The sequence below is a fragment of the Ursus americanus genome, chromosome 9 (genome assembly GCF_024610735.1).
Source record: "Ursus americanus isolate L20-20 chromosome 9, mUrsAme1.1.p, whole genome shotgun sequence".
In the NCBI taxonomy this organism is placed as follows: domain Eukaryota; kingdom Metazoa; phylum Chordata; class Mammalia; order Carnivora; family Ursidae; genus Ursus; species Ursus americanus.
This window is the reverse complement of record NC_142135.1, coordinates 56,488,315-56,504,127: the sequence shown is the minus strand read 5'-3', so window position 1 is coordinate 56,504,127 and position 15,813 is coordinate 56,488,315. Positions and strand designations below refer to the sequence as shown.

The 15,813-nt window shown below is 37.0% G+C and overlaps 1 pseudogene; it reads right to left on the bottom strand.

Moving 5' to 3' along the window:
- Positions 1–13,618: 13,618 nt before the first annotated feature.
- LOC148109471 (protein FAM161A pseudogene) lies at positions 13,619–15,063 on the bottom strand (annotated as a pseudogene).
- Between the last annotated feature and the right edge of the window lie 750 nt (positions 15,064–15,813).

The window sequence follows — 15,813 nt, the reverse complement described above, 5'->3', positions numbered from 1 at the left end:
TAGTTGACAGCCAGAACTACCTGCCAGACATGTGAGACCATTTTCTACCAGCCAGCTCTAGTTGAGCCACAAATCACTGTAGCCACATGAATGATTTCAGGTGAAACCAGCATAGAAACTGCTCAATTGAGCCCAGCCAAGGCCAAATTATTGACTACACAAATGTGATAAAATAAGATGGTTATTTTTTAGCTGCAAATCCTAAAGTGATTTGTTACACAACAATTGATAACTGATAAAACCTGTAAAAGCTCATGACCTATGGCCCAATGGTGGATGTTTGAGTCTCAGAAATATTAATTTTCTTTAGATAATAATTTCTCTTGCTTATAAAAATGTTATACTTTGAAGTCCTATTCTAGAGCATATAATATTTTGATTCTCTTTTCCAACTCAATTTATCAATACTTTATCCTTTTTTACCCTAAGAGGACTTTTTTCAACCATAGGTTATTACTGAAAAATCCAATAAACACACACATTCACTAAGAAGAAAAAATATAGACTATTGCTCCACGCAGTGTGCATTCAACTTTCCTTTTCAATGTTCATTAAGAAGAAAATTGCTGAAACTGGGTAGAACATGGGTAAACACTTCTCTCTGCATAATCCTTTTGTAAGGTAAATTTTGAAAATTGTGCCTTCTGCATACATAACCTTTTTTGTTTAAAATAATCTTTAAAAATAAGTTCACATTAAAAGTTTGAAATAGTTAAGAAACCCTTTATCGCTGACATCACTAAATGGGAAGGATGTTTTTAAGAAGTCCTGTGATTACTGAAGTCCATTCCAAGATGGTAATATAGGAAGACCCTGAACTTATCTCCTCCATAGACATACCTAATTATACCTATTTATAAAGCAACTCCTTCTGAAGAAGAACGGTGGACTGAACAGCTTCAGCACAACAAAGATAGAAAGAATGGCAAGAAAGATGGAGACATACATGGTAATGAAGAGAACTCTCACCCTATGTTGTGAACTACAGTGGGGAGGAATAGTACTGAGGGACTGGGAACAGATTGGTCTGTCTTTGGGCACAGAAAAAAAGCCACAGTTTAAAAAAGCAACTAGCATATAAAAGAGCTAGCCCTAGAACTTCAGATGGTAGAGGAGCAGCAGGAACTCTGAGTCAGTGGAATTGGAAAGTGACATGGTTTATGTTCCCTCTCCACCTCGAAAGTACAGAACAGAGCAGGGTCTAGATGCCATAGCTGGCTTGCTGCTTCATCAAACCCTAGGTCCCTTAGCCTACTCCAGCCCCAGACACACTGGGGCACAGAAAAAATAAATCCATGGTTTGAAAAAGCAACTAGTGTATGAAAGAGCCAGTCTTAGAACTCCACCAAAGGTGAGGGAGCTGCTAGAAATCTCTGCAGTGGGAGGGGTGACAGACCCCTTCCATCTTGAACTGGTATACAGTCTGGGTGCCCTAACTGTCCTGCTACTTCAGTGATCCATGGGCCCCTAGACCACAGCAGTCCCTGCCACCCCACCAAGGCAGCCACAGGGCAGTGCACACCAGGACACCCCTGGTTAATGCTTACTACAGCTCCAGCCTTTGTGTTAAGGTGACACAGGTACAAAGCACCCTGGGACATTCCAGGTTCGTGTCAGTTTAGCTTCAGATGGCTTGATAGTCAACACCTGAGCTGAGATCAGCTTTGGATCCAATTGCCTGTGTGGAGTAGCTCAGAACACGCCTGTCCATGCCAGCCTTGGCTCCAGTCACCTGGATAGGGCACCACCTACACTTAGCACCCAAGGACACCCTGGCTTTCCCCACTTTAGTTTAAGCTGTCCTGCTAGGGTGCATTCAGTGTGGGAAGTCCCAGAACAACCCAGATTGCACCCATTTCAGCTTTAGCTCTCTTGCCAGGCTGCCTACTTAATGGAGAGTCCCAGGATCCCCTAGCTTACACCCACTTCAGCTCCAGCCACCCTGTCAGGGTGCCCTCTGTGAGGAACACCATGGGATCCCCAGACCTGCACCCTGTTTCAGCTCCAGGCACTCTCTAGGGCACCCCCCAGTGTGGATCACCCTGAGATTCCTTGGCTTGCACCCACTTCAGCACTAGCTGTCCTGCCATGGCATCCATTGCATGGAAAGCCCCAGGACCTCCAGGCCCACACCCCACTGTAGCTCCAGCTGCCTTGCCAGGTCATCTTTTATATGGAGGGCCCCCAGACACCCTGGATAACATCTACTCTAGGTTAAGCTATTCTGCCAAAGTGTCTTCTGTGTGTAGAGCCTTGGCACACCCCAGCTTGCACCCACTTCAGATTAAGCTATTCTGCCAGAGCACTCACTGTGTGGAGAGCCCAGAGATCACACTGCACCTACTTCAGCTTTAGTTGTCCTTCCAGGGCACCACTGTGCAGAGCTTCCTGCAACCCCCAGCCCACACCAGCCACAACTCCTGTCAGTTAGCAAAAGTCACTAAGCCCACATGGTCTACACAGGGGACAACCATATACAAGAGCATTCCTTCAAATTTAGGATACATAGCTGTTCTGCCTAATCTATAGAAACAAATACAGAAAGTCAAGCCAAACGGGGTGGTAGAGTATATGCTCCAAAAGAAAGGATAAGACAAAACCTCAGAAAAAGACTAAATGAGAGAGAAGCATATGCCTGATAAAGAAATTAGAGTAATGATCATAAAAATGTTCACCAGGTTGGAGAAAAGAGTGGAAGAACTCAATGAGACCTTCAATCAATAGATAGAAAATATAAAAAGGAACCAATCAGAGTTGAAGAATGTAACAACTGAAATAAAAAATACACTAGAGAGACTCAACAGTAGATTAGTGGATGGAGGAAAACATATAAATGATATGAAAGAAAGGATAATAGAAATTATCCAAGCTGAAAAATAAAAAGAGAAAATAACTTTTAAAAATGAGAGTAGGTTAAGAGATATCTTGGACAACATCAAGAGAATAAACATTCATACTATAGGGGTCCCAGAAGAAGAAGAGAGAAAGGAAGGGACAGAAAACTTATTTGAAGGAATAATAGCTAAAAAACTTCTCTAACCTAAAGAAAGAAACAAGACATCCAGGTTCAAGAAGCAGAGACAGTTCCAAACCAGGTGAACCCAAAAAGGTCCACGCCAAGACACACAATAATTGAAATGTCAAATGTTAAAGAGAAACTTTTAAAAGTAGCAAGAGAGAAGTAAAGTTATGCACAAAGGAAACCTTATAAGTCTATCAGCTGATTTTTCAGTGGAAACCGAAAGCCAGAAGAGAGTGGCATAATATATGCAAAGTGCTGAAAAGGAGGAAAAAAAAACCACCCAAAACCTACAACCAAGAATACTCTACCTAGTAAGATTATTATGCAAAATTGAATGAGAAAGAATTTCCAAGATAAACAAAAAATAAAGGAATTTATCACCACTAAACCAGCCTCACAAGAAATGTTAAAGGCACTTCTTTAAGCAGAAAGGAAGCGGCCATAAGTAGACATAAGAATACTGTAAAATAAGACAGCATATACATAAAATGTAGAGAGAGAAAAAGTTTTTTTTTAGAATGTGTTTGAACTTAAATGAGCATCAACTTAAAATAGACTCGCATATACTTAGAATGTTATACATGAACCTTGTGGTAACCACAAACCCAAACCCTATAACAGACACACAAAAAATAAAGAGAAAGTCAAACATGACAGAAACTCATCAATTGCAAAGAAAGAGAGCAAGAGAAAAAGAAAGGAATAGAGAAGAACTGCAAAAGTAACCAGAAATAATTAACAAAATGGCAATAAGTACATACTTATCAATAATTACATTAGATGTTAATGGCCTAAATCCTCCAATTAAAACACACAGGATGGCAGAATGGATTAAAGAAAAAAAAAAAAGACCTATCTGCTGTCTACAAGAGACTCACCTCAGACCTAAAGACATACAGAATGAAAATGAAGGGATGGAAGAGTATTTACCATGCTAGTGGGGAAAAAAATGTGGGATAGCAATAATTATAGCAGACAAAATATATTTTTAAAACAAAGATTGTAACAAGAGACAAAGAAAGGTATTACATAATAATAAAGGGATCAAGCTAACAAGAGGATACAATTATAAACATCTATGCACCCAACATGGAGCATCTAAATACATAAATCAAGTATTAACAAGTGTAAAGAGAGGAAATGATGATAATACATAATAATGGGGGACTTTAACATCCCATTTACATCAATAGATAGATTAACAAGACAGAAAATCAATAAGGAAACAGTGTCTTTGAATGACACTTTGAGACCAGATGAAAAAATACAGATAACATTAAATCTAGAAACAGAATATTCTTTTTAAATGCACATGTAACATTCTCTAAAATAAATCACATGTCAGGCCACAAAACAGGTCTCAATAAATTTTAGAAGATTGAAATCATACATCTTTTCCAACCACAATGCTATGAAACTAGAAATAAATCACAAGGGAAAAAAAACCGGAAAAACGTAACATGTGGAGGCTAAACAATGTGATACTAAACCACTAATGGGTCAACAAAATAATCAAAGAAGAAATTTAAAAAATACATGAAGACAAAGGAAAATCAAAACACAATAGTCCCAAATCGTTGTGACACAGCAAAAGCAGTTCTAAGAGAAAAATATATAGTGATACAGGCCTATCTCATGAAACAAGAAAAAGCTCAAATAAATAATCTAATCTTACACCTAAAGAAACAAGAAAAAAAGATCAAACAAAGCCCCAAAAGGAAGGAAATAAAAAGGATGAGAGCAGAAATAAATGACACAGAAACTAAATATAAAAAACAAAACAAAACAGAAAAAAACCATAGCTGCGTTTTTTGGAAAGATAAAATTGATAAAACCTTAGCAAAACTCATCAAGTAAAAAAGAGAATCTAAATAAATCATTAGTGAGAGAGAATAACTGATACCACAGAAATACAAAGGATAAGAGAATACTATGAAAAATTATATGCCAATAAATTGGACAATCTAGAAGAAATGGATAAATTCATAGAAACACACAATCTTCCAAAACTGAATCATGAAGAAATAGGAAATCTGAACAGACCAATTACTAGTGACCAAATTGAATCAGTAGTCAAAAAGCTCCCAACAAACAAGTCTAGGACTAGATGGATTCACAAGTGAATTCTGCCAAACATTTAAAAAAGAGTTAATACCTATTACCATCAAACTGTTCCAAAAAGTAGAAGAGAAAGGAAGCTTCCAAAAACATTCTCTGAGGCCAGCATTACTCTGATACCAAAACCAAAGACACCACACCAAAAAAAGAAAACTATGGGCCAATATCTCTATGAACATAGATGTAAAAATCCTCAATAACACATTAGCAAACCACATTCAATGATACATTAAAAGGATTATTCACCATGATCAAGTGGAATCTATTCTGGGGATAAAAGGATGGTTCAGTATTTGCATATCAATCAACACAATACACTACATCAACAAAATGATGGATAAAAACCACATGATCATCTCAATAGATGCAGAAAAAGCACTTGATATAATTCAACATCTGTTCATGATTAAAAACTCTCAACAAAGGGCAAATATTATACATGAATTTTTTGGTTTCCTTGCATATTATCTTCAATTTGTTAGGCTAAAATGTAAAAAGTTTGCTATAATTATCTTTAGCATTTTTTTATGTTCAGTTAGCCAGCATATAGATCATAAGTTTTTGTTGTAGTGCTCAGTGATTCATTAGTTGGATATAACATCCAGTGCTCATCCCAACATGTGCCTTCTTTAATACCCATTACCTGGTTACCCCATCCCCCTACCTCCCTCCCTTCTGCAACCCTCAGTTTGTTTCCCAGAGTCCAGAGCATCTCATGGTTTGTCTCCCTCTCTGATTTCTGTTGTAATCTTTTAATCAACAAATGTTTCTAGACTTTAGAAAGACCAAGTGTGTTATGAGACCAAGGGAGAGAAGACTCCAATCTGTGGCTCAATATTAACACATTAATATTGGGTTCAAATCATCCCCAGGATTTCAAGGATAGCAGAAATATTTGGAAATATTTTCAAAATTAATTCCATCCCATGTTGATTCCAAGGTGAAACTCTTTAAGCTGTTAATAATCTGGCAAACACCCTGTCCTCATCTGACCCATATCATGACAAAGACTAGTCATAAGAGATTAATTTTGGGGTTGCTTACTTGGTCCTAATTACTGCTTTCTGGAAACTGGTATTAACAGAAGTAGGCCCCCAATGAATTTGTCTGTAATATATGGCTCTGTCCACATGACCAATTGAACTAAAAGTATATATTTGACCTACACTAGACCAATTAGAGTCTGTATCCTAGGAATTAAAAAATTGGAAAGGAGAACAGGGAGACTGAGGGTATTTGGTGCTGAGTTTTATAAATGGTAGAAGTCTGGGGAAAGGCCAATAAATTTGATGCAGAGATTTTTTTTTTAAGATTTCATTTATTTATTTGACAGAGAGAGATAGCCAGTGAGAGAGGGAACACAAGCAGGGGGAGTGGGAAAGGAAGAAGCAGGCTCCCAGCGGAGGAGCCTGATGCGGGGCTTGGTCCCAGAGTGCCGGGATCATGCCCTGAGCTGAAGGCAGACGCTTAATGACTAAGCCACCCAGGTGCCCCTGATGCAGAGATTCTTGAAACTTTCCCTTGCTTAATTATCTCTTCCTTCGATTCCAAGAGATACTCAAGAGTTTTTCCAATAATTGTCTTTCTCCTGGTCCTTACTCCCTTAAATCCAGCCAGAATCAGTTTCTGTTTCTTTTACTAAAAGAACCTAAATGTTCAAGCATGATTAAATTAAGACTCAAAAAGTTCACAAAAGAGATTATTCAAATATTCCTCATAAAACAGCATAAGATGGATCTTCCCAGGCTGGGAATAATTGGTGTGACAGCAGAATGAGAGTTGATTTTCTGTTAACAATCAGTCTAGAATACAAGGTGGATATGGTTGGAAAGAAGGAATTATAGGACACTGACACAATAATGGTCACAAATGCAGGGATGAGCAATTGAGCAATCAAATAATAGAAGTAGCCATGGAACATCCAAGTATAAATTTGTCTTCATTTTCAAATTCTACTTTAAAATCCAAATTACTATTCATGCTTTGGTTGTTGCAAATCCTATAAAGTGCTTTGTGACAAATTTTATAGCTGTAAAGGAATCTTAGAGATGATCTGGTTCAACTCTCTCTTTATAAAGATGAGGAAAGTAAGGTCCAAAGAATTTAAACGACTTGCTTGTTAAAGACCTAAAGCTCTCAGAGTGGAGCAAGGAGTCCAGTACTTACATTGACTTAGTTGTGAATTATATGCTTTTCATGCTAATTTGATTGGTTTTAATTAGGATTCACTTTATGATTTGTTTTAAATTCATAATAATTTAGGGGGTGCCTGGGTGGCTCAGTCAGTTAAGAGTCCTACTCTTGGTTTCAGCTCAGGTTATGATCAAGCCCCATGTTGGGCTCCAGGCTCAGCAGAGAATCTTCTTGAGATTTTTCTACCTCTGACCCTCCCCTACTGTGCACACACATCCTAAAATAAATAAATAGATCTTAAAAATTCGTATTATTTTTGTACTTTAAAAAATTTAAAGAGAAATAAATAATTGCTGATATACTTGGGTTCCTTGTATGTGCATTTTCAATTTTATTGGTAAACAGAAATGCAACAGATTTCTGTTATGTCGATTTTGTATCCTACAACTTTACTGAATTTGTGTACCAGTTCTCCAACTTTTTGGTGGAGTCTTCAAGTTTTCTACACAGAGTATCATGCCATTTGCAAATAGTGCAAGTTTGACTTCTTCCTTGATAAATTGGATGCCTTTTATTTCTTTTTGTTGTCTGATTGCTAAGGCTAAGACTTTCAATACTATGTTAAATAACAATGGTGAGCGTGTTTGGGTGCCTGAGTGGCTCAGTTAGTTAAGTGTCTGCTTTTGGCTCAGATCATGATCCCAGGGGCCTGGAATCGAGCCCTGTGTTGGGTTCCCTGCTCAGTGGGGAGCCTGCTTTTCCCTCTGCCTGCACCGTCTTCTCTCTCTCAAATAAATAAAATCTTTAAAAAACAAAACAAAAAACCCACCCCCCCCAAAAAATAAAAACAATGATGAGAGTGGACATTCCTGTCTTGTTCCTGACCATAGAGGAAATGCACTCAGTTTTTCCCTATTGAGGATGATATTAGCTGTAGGTTTTTTGTCTATGGCCTTTATGATATTGAAGTATGTTTCCTCTATCCTTACTTTGTTAAGGGTTTTGATCAAGAACAGATGCTGTATTTTGTCAAATGCTTTTTCTGTATCTTTGCTATATACTTCCCTCCTATGACTGCTTTTGCTTCATCCCAAAGGTTTTGGACTGTTGTGTTTTTGTTTTCATTGTTTCCATGTATTTTTTAATTTCTTAATTTCTTGGTTGATGCATTTATTCTTTAGTAGGATGTTCTTTAGCCCCCATGTATTTGTGGTCTTTCCAAATTTTTTCTTGTGGTTAACTTTAAGTTTCACAGTGTTTTGGTTGGAAAATATGCATGGTATGATGTCAATTTTTTGTACTTACTGCATCCTGATTTGTGATGTAGGCTGTGGTCTATTCTGGAGAATGTCACAGGTGCACTTGAAAAGAATGTGTATTTTGCTACTTTAGGATGAACTGTTCTGAAGATATCTGTTAAATCTATCTGGTTCAGTGTGTCATTCAAAGCTATTGTTCCCTTGTTAATTTTCTGCTTAGAAAATCTGTCCATTGATCTAAGTGGGGTGTTAAAATCACCTACTATTATCATATTATTATCAATAAGTTCCTTTATGTTATTGTTTTATATATTTGGGTGCTCCCAAGTTGAGGGAATATTTACAATTGTTAGAATTTCTTGTTGAATATACCCTCTTTATTATGACATAGTGCCTTCTTCATCTCTTGTTACAGTCTTTGGTTTAAAATTTAGTTTGTCTGATGTAAGTATTGCAACCTCAGCTTTCTTTTGATGTCCATTTGCATGGGAAATATTTCTCCATCCACTCACTTTCAATCTGCAGGTGTCTTTAGGTCTAAAATGAGTCTCTTGTAGGCAGCATATAGATGGGTCTTCTTTTTTTTAATCCATTCTGACACCTATGTTTTTTGATTTGAGATTTTAATCCATTTATATTCAGAGTAATTATTGACAGAAATGAATTTAGTGCCATTTTATTGCTTGTTTTGTCATTGTTTCTGGAGATTTTCTCTTTTCCTTTCTAGTCTTTGTTGCTTTCTTCTTCCCTCAAACACTTCCCTTTAATATTTCTTTCAAGGCTGCTTTAGTGCTCATGAACTCTTTTAGTTTTTGTCTGGGAAACTCTTTATCTCTTCTACTCTGAATGACAGCATTGCTGGATAGAATATTCTGGCAGCATAAGTTTCCCATTCAGCACATTGAAAATATCATGCCACTCTCTTCTGGCCTGTAAGTTTCTGTGGAGGGCTCTGCTGCTAACCTTGTTTTCCCTTGTAAGTTAGGGACTTCTTTTGTCTTGCTGCTTTTAGGATTTTTTAATCTCAATATTTTGCAAATTTAACTACAGTATGTCTTGGTGTTAGCCAGCTTTTGTTGATTTTGATGGGAGTCCTCTGTACCGCCTGGACTTGGAAGTCTGTTTCCTTCCCCAGATTAGGGAAGTTTTCAGCTATAATTTTCTCAAATAAACCTTCTGCTCCCTTTTCTCTTTTTCTTCTGAGAATCCTATGATATGAGTGTTATTGCTTCATAGAATCACCAAGTTCCCTACGTCTACTTTAGTGATCCAAGATTTTTCTTTCCCTCTTTTGTTCAGCTCCATTTTCTCCCATAATTCTGTCTTCTATATCATTTATTCATTCCTCTGCTTTTTCATCCTTGTGGTCATTCCATCTAGTCAGTTTTGAAAATTGGTATTGCATTTTTCATTTTGATTGGATTGATTTTAAGCTCTTTTATCTCTCCTGTAAGGGTTTCCTTGATGTCTTCTATGTTTTTCTCAAGCCCAGTGAATATCTTTATGATTGTTGCTTTAAATTCTGTATCAGGCATATTACTTATATCTGTTTTGATTAGATCCCTGATTACTATAGAAGCCTGGTGCTTCAGGAAGGGTCTCTGGTGTATGCTGCATACACTCTGCTGCTATGTTATGGTTGCTCTCTCCCTCAGGTCAGTCCTCTGTAGTTTCTCCTTGCCTGCAGCGGGGAGTGTTTGGACCTTAGCCAGAGTGTGATAAGTTTTAACCAGGTGTGCTATGGTCTGCTTGTTAAAAGACACATGATAGTATTTCCACTAGAGCTGAAGCTTTGCAGAACTCTATGGTCAGCAGTCATGGTGTGTGCAGAGCTTTGTGCTCATCTTCTTGGGGGAGGGGCCACTGCACTGGTTCTCAGGCACACTTGTCTGAGGAAAGCAGTTCCAGAAGAGTTCGGGGAGGTGGGGCTTGGTATAAGCAGATTAAGCAGCCAGTGTTGGTACTGTTTACTGAAGTTAGTTTATGCTGAGAGATGGGGGACAAAAATGGCACCAGCCAGCTCCTTTGTCACCACAGAAGGGAACCTGTGGCTACTGTCAGGGAAGCCCTCCCAGAAGAGTGAATAATTTTTCTTCATGTGTTCTAGGTGTTCTTCAGAGCTCTGCTTTCACACTGTGTCCAGGGTACTCTCCCACATGGAGCACCACACTTTGGGCTCTATCCCAGCCAGGCTGGCTGAGTTTTAAAATTACAAACTTTAGGGACCTGGTGTGTCAGGGACCCATGCTGGTCTTCTGGGGGAGGGTCTTGCCACACTGGGATATGATTCAGAAGGGCAGTCACACCAGGGCACAGGAGCATGGGGTTTGGCGCAAAGTATACCAAAGGGCCTGTGTCCAGGTCAGCCGACCTCAGCAGGTATCTCTGTGCTTATGCTGAAGGTTGTGGGAGGGAAATGGTGCCTGTAGGCTCTTTTGCTCCTGGGGAGGCAATGCCACCTCTCACAGATGGGCCCCGGGTTGCCTGCCTTCTCTCCAGGATCACTGCAGGACCCTAAGAGTACCAGCCACACCAGGACCTCTAAAACTCCAGTCCTTGAGCCTACTCCCCCACCCCCCAGTGGCAAAAACACAAAAATCAGCTCTTCTTATTTTCCCAGTCAGTGGCTTTGGGGAAGTGTCTTCCTTGTAGAATTCCTTGTGTGATTCCCCTATGTGCTCCTCTCTCTCTCTCTCTCTCTCTCTCCCCCTTGCTCTCTTTTCTCTCTCTACACCTCCATGGTCAGGACTCCCTCTCCCCTCTGCAGCACCTGCAATCCATTTCTCTCCCAAACCACATCTCTGCACCTCCTACCTTCCATGATGTGGCCTTCCCTTTCCCTCTAGTTGTGCAGTTTTTTCAGTCCTCAGAATGATTTCCTGGGTATTCAGAATGATTTGATATTTATCTAGCTGTGTTGGAAGGAATAAGGAAGGCTAGGGTCCTCCTACTATTCTGCCATCTTAGCTCCTCCCCCTATAGCTCTTATTCATTTATTTTCATTGTATTAAAATACTATAGTGTATTTCCCTGTTGATGGACATTTAGGTTGTTACAAATTTTTCACTATTAACACAGTGCTGCAATGAACATTCTTGTATATGCCCACTTGTCTACACTTATGAGAGTTTCTCTAGGGTATATAGGAATAGAAGTGTTGAGTAATGATTAAGAACACTTCCTCTGACTTATTTCACTTAGTATTATACCCTCTAGCTCCATCTATGTTGTTGCAAATGGCAAGATTTCATTCTTTTTTTGGATGAGTAATATTCCATTATGTGTGTGTGTGTGTGTGTATCTTCTTTGTCCAGCCATTTATATTGTACACCTGAAATTAATATAACATTCTATGTTAACTATACTGGAATTAATCATATATTCATCAGCTCAAGCTTATTAATGTTTTATACTAATATTAATCTCTACTAGTTTTTAAAAATCTGAGCTCTGTTGTGCTAATGGATTATTTTTTCTCCCAGAAAATTCTGTAAATATTTGCTTATAAGTTAACAGGTCATGTAAGGAGCATATGTATTCACAATGTCTTCCTCATGGATTATTCTATCATTATATACCAAACATTTTTCTTCCTAATATTTTTTATTTAAAGTATATTTTATCTGACATTAATACAGCTTCATATTTATTTTGTTTAGTATTCATATAAATATTATTTCTATCTTTTATTTTCATTGTTTCCATGCTTTCATGTTTTAGGTTGTCTCAAATATCATATTGCTGTCTCTCTCTCAATTTACCAATAGTCACAATAAAAAGTGGACCCAACTCATAGGTTAAAAGATAGAGGTTGTCAAGTTACATATACTTTGATTTCTTTGAATCTTTTCATATTATCTATTCTATACTTTCTCTTCATCCCACTCTGTTTCTTTGTCCTCTGATGACTTTATTTGGATTGATTAATTTCTCTTTATTTCATTCCTCCCTTCTGTTTTGGAAGTCATATATTGTGTTCATTTTCAGTTTGCCCTTAAAATTTTAAAAGACATAGTTGAATTAAAGTATACAGTTAATCAAGGTCTCTTCCCCCTGCCCGAATAAAACAGACTTGTGACATTCTAACATAGGTCATGTTCCCTGTTTTACACTTCTATTCTTCTTGCACTACATTTGTCTCATTTCATTTTTAAATACCTTCTGTTAGTATTTTACTAATTTTATATACTTTCATCAATATTAATATTGCAATTCTGCCATATTATATTTTTTTGGATTACTCACTTGTTTACCAATTTCTTTTATTTTTTTTTTCTTTTTTTCTTTTTTTTCTTTCTTTCTTTCTTTTTTTTTTTTACCAATTTCTTTGCTCATCTTTTCACTTTGCATTATCATCTTTTTGCAGGTTCACTTTTCTTCACCCCTAATTAGATCATTTAATAAATAGCTGGTACTTCTATATTTTGTTTGTTGGAAAAGGTTTATATTGCCCTACTTTTTAATGATTTTCCAACTGGTTATAAAATTCTAGAATGCCAATGATTTTCTTCTGTTAATTTGAATCAAGTATTCCTTTGTATTCTGGCTTCTATTGTTATGAAGAAATCTTCTCCCAACTTAACTGTTATTTCTTGACTCTGCTTCCTTAAAGTTGTTGCTGGTTTTTTTTTTTTTTTTTTTGTCTTTGGTATTTGACACTTTTGATAGAATGCATCTACTGTTAGATTCTTCTGAAAATTTGTTTTGTTTGTGACTTACTGTGCTTACTGAATCTGAGAATTTATCTTTAACTATGAAGAGTTCTTACCCATTAAGTTTCAAATCATGCCTTTATTATTATTGTTCTCTTTAAACCATAAATTTTGAATTATAATAATATTTCAAAAATGTATGAAATCCAATTTTGTTATTTAAAAAGCTCTCTGATTTTTTATAGAGTTTTGTCTTCTCTTAGGTTTCCAATTCCTTTTTTTTTTTTTTTGCTTGGCATGAGATTATTTTTAATATATTTATTTTTTAGCTCTTTTCAGTTGTTTTAGCATTTGGCATTATTGAGGAATATATTGTTATTTACTCTACCTGGTGACTCTTCATCATGGATTTTTTTCCTCATCTGTTTTTATTTTTAAATTTTTAAAATATTTGATTTATGCTTTCCAGAAAACTTTTTCAAACAAATCATAAAGGCCAATACTTCTCTTTCTGCTCTCAATGCTAAGCCATTTTTTTCCCACCAAAAATAATGAAGATCATCAAAATCAGGAGTCTGGTACCTAAACCTTGTGTTCACATTTCAACCTTTCAGACTGTTCAGCATGCTTGGGGTTCTTTGTAACAAAGCTTGTGAACTGGCCTACAAGGCAGAGGGGGTGGATTCTGTAAAAGTGTTCAGGCATTTAGCTGCTTCTTAATGTTCTATAAAATTTGATTTGTTTTCTTTTTAGACTTAAAAAAGTCTCTCAGTTGTTTTTCCTCCAAACTGTTTGCATTTATTTTTCTCTTGCAGTAAATTTAAATGGCCCTTATGAAGCCAAAAGAACTTCTTTATTTTTCTCCTTCAGAGACCGTCTCTGTTCTTCATTTTGCTTGACTCTTTCATAATAAAGGGGGGATAGAGATGAATGCAGGAACTGGATTAACTTGGAATTTCTTTTTACACTCTGAATCTTTTTTTAAAAAAATGTGTACATATATTATTTTTTACTGCAATATAATTGATATAACATTATATTAGTTGCAGGTGTCCAACATGACTTGTCTTTTAGCAGTTTGTGTACCATTTCAATATCTGATTTATATTTCACATTCCCTTCCTTTTTCTCCTGTTCTCTAACAGATTATCTTTTGAAAAGGCACAGGTACTGTAATCTTTGGCAACCATTCTTTTGGTTTCTTTTTTGTTTTTGTTTTTGTTTTTCAGCAGCTGGAAAAGTCAGCATTTTCACATTGAATATAATTTTCAGCAAACAAGTTTGTTTACATGTTGATAAGCTCCTTAGCACAGGTCATCATTCTGTTTTCCTCAGGATACTCTTTTTGTAAGTTGGGCAGCTCTTCTTCAGAGAAAGATAAACACAGGGAGGAAGACTGGCTTAAATGCAAGCCTGAAAGTGATGAACTAAGGGAGATTAAGTAATAGGGATTCTATCCAATACCATTCTGGAAGAGACACCAGGAGCATCTTCCTTGATGTTCATTGGCTGAACTTCCTTTAAATTTAATTTATTCTGGTACACTTTCTCTAACTTTGCCATAGTTCCCATGTGGTCAGTCTTTAGTTCTTATTGTTCTTTATAGGGGTAAATATCAGAAAAGTCCACAAAGTCCTCATTGATTGTATGTGTATGTTCATCACCCCAGGGAAGTTGGTGTTAAAATTAGCCAATGTCTGCTCTGGCTGGGCCTCACCACTTTCTCCTCCTCTTTTTCCTCCTCCAAGGCCACCAGTGGCATCCCAGGGCCTCTAAGGGCAGTCTTGTGTTCCTCGTGGGTGACCCACACTCCAGTATTGAGATTTACTGTAGTTTGGGATTGGAGGCTGACAGCATCAGGGCTTGGTGCCATCCCCATGCCAGCCCAGGCTGGAGAATCTGGTGCCTGCCTCATCTGTTTTAAAATCTAGATTGTAAATCCCCTTTCCATGAAGTTTTCCTATGAGGATTCTTCACAGCCTGAACTGAAAACATCTTCCAGTAGAGAAATTTTATATTTACTTTTACCAGGTACTGCATAGTAAGAATGACTTTGGGGCTAATTTACGTTAATGACTAAGACTTGAGGATTCCTTAGCCACACATGAATAGTGCAAATATAAACCTAAATTCATAATGGGACAGGTCTGTGATTATAAATTTTAATAAAAATCTTATTTACCCCTGGCCTAGACCTACACTGAGACAGACAAGTTATCTTTTTACCTCCTGTGCCAGTGTATATTTTTCTCTTGTTCACATTTTCTCTGAAGGTATATCTTTTCCAGAGTTCCTGATTTACACGAAGGATATAAATCCCAATTCCTCATTTTCCAAGCTCTTGTTTTTTGTGTTTGTATACATAAAACCCCAGTCGCTCCTATTATTGAGATCAATACACCCACAGCTATTCTAGAAGTTTGCACAGTTATTGATCTTATTTCCCCATTTCTGTTCCATCTTTATCCCTTCAGAAGTGTCTTTTTAAAAAATTTCTAATGATTTGGGGTTTGCATATGAAAGTATGTTTATGTTTCTAGACATTTTATAGTAGGAGTTAATCATGTCTATCACATGATGGCTAAAATAAAAGTTCATATTAAACTGTAGCATATGAATTAGAGTTCAA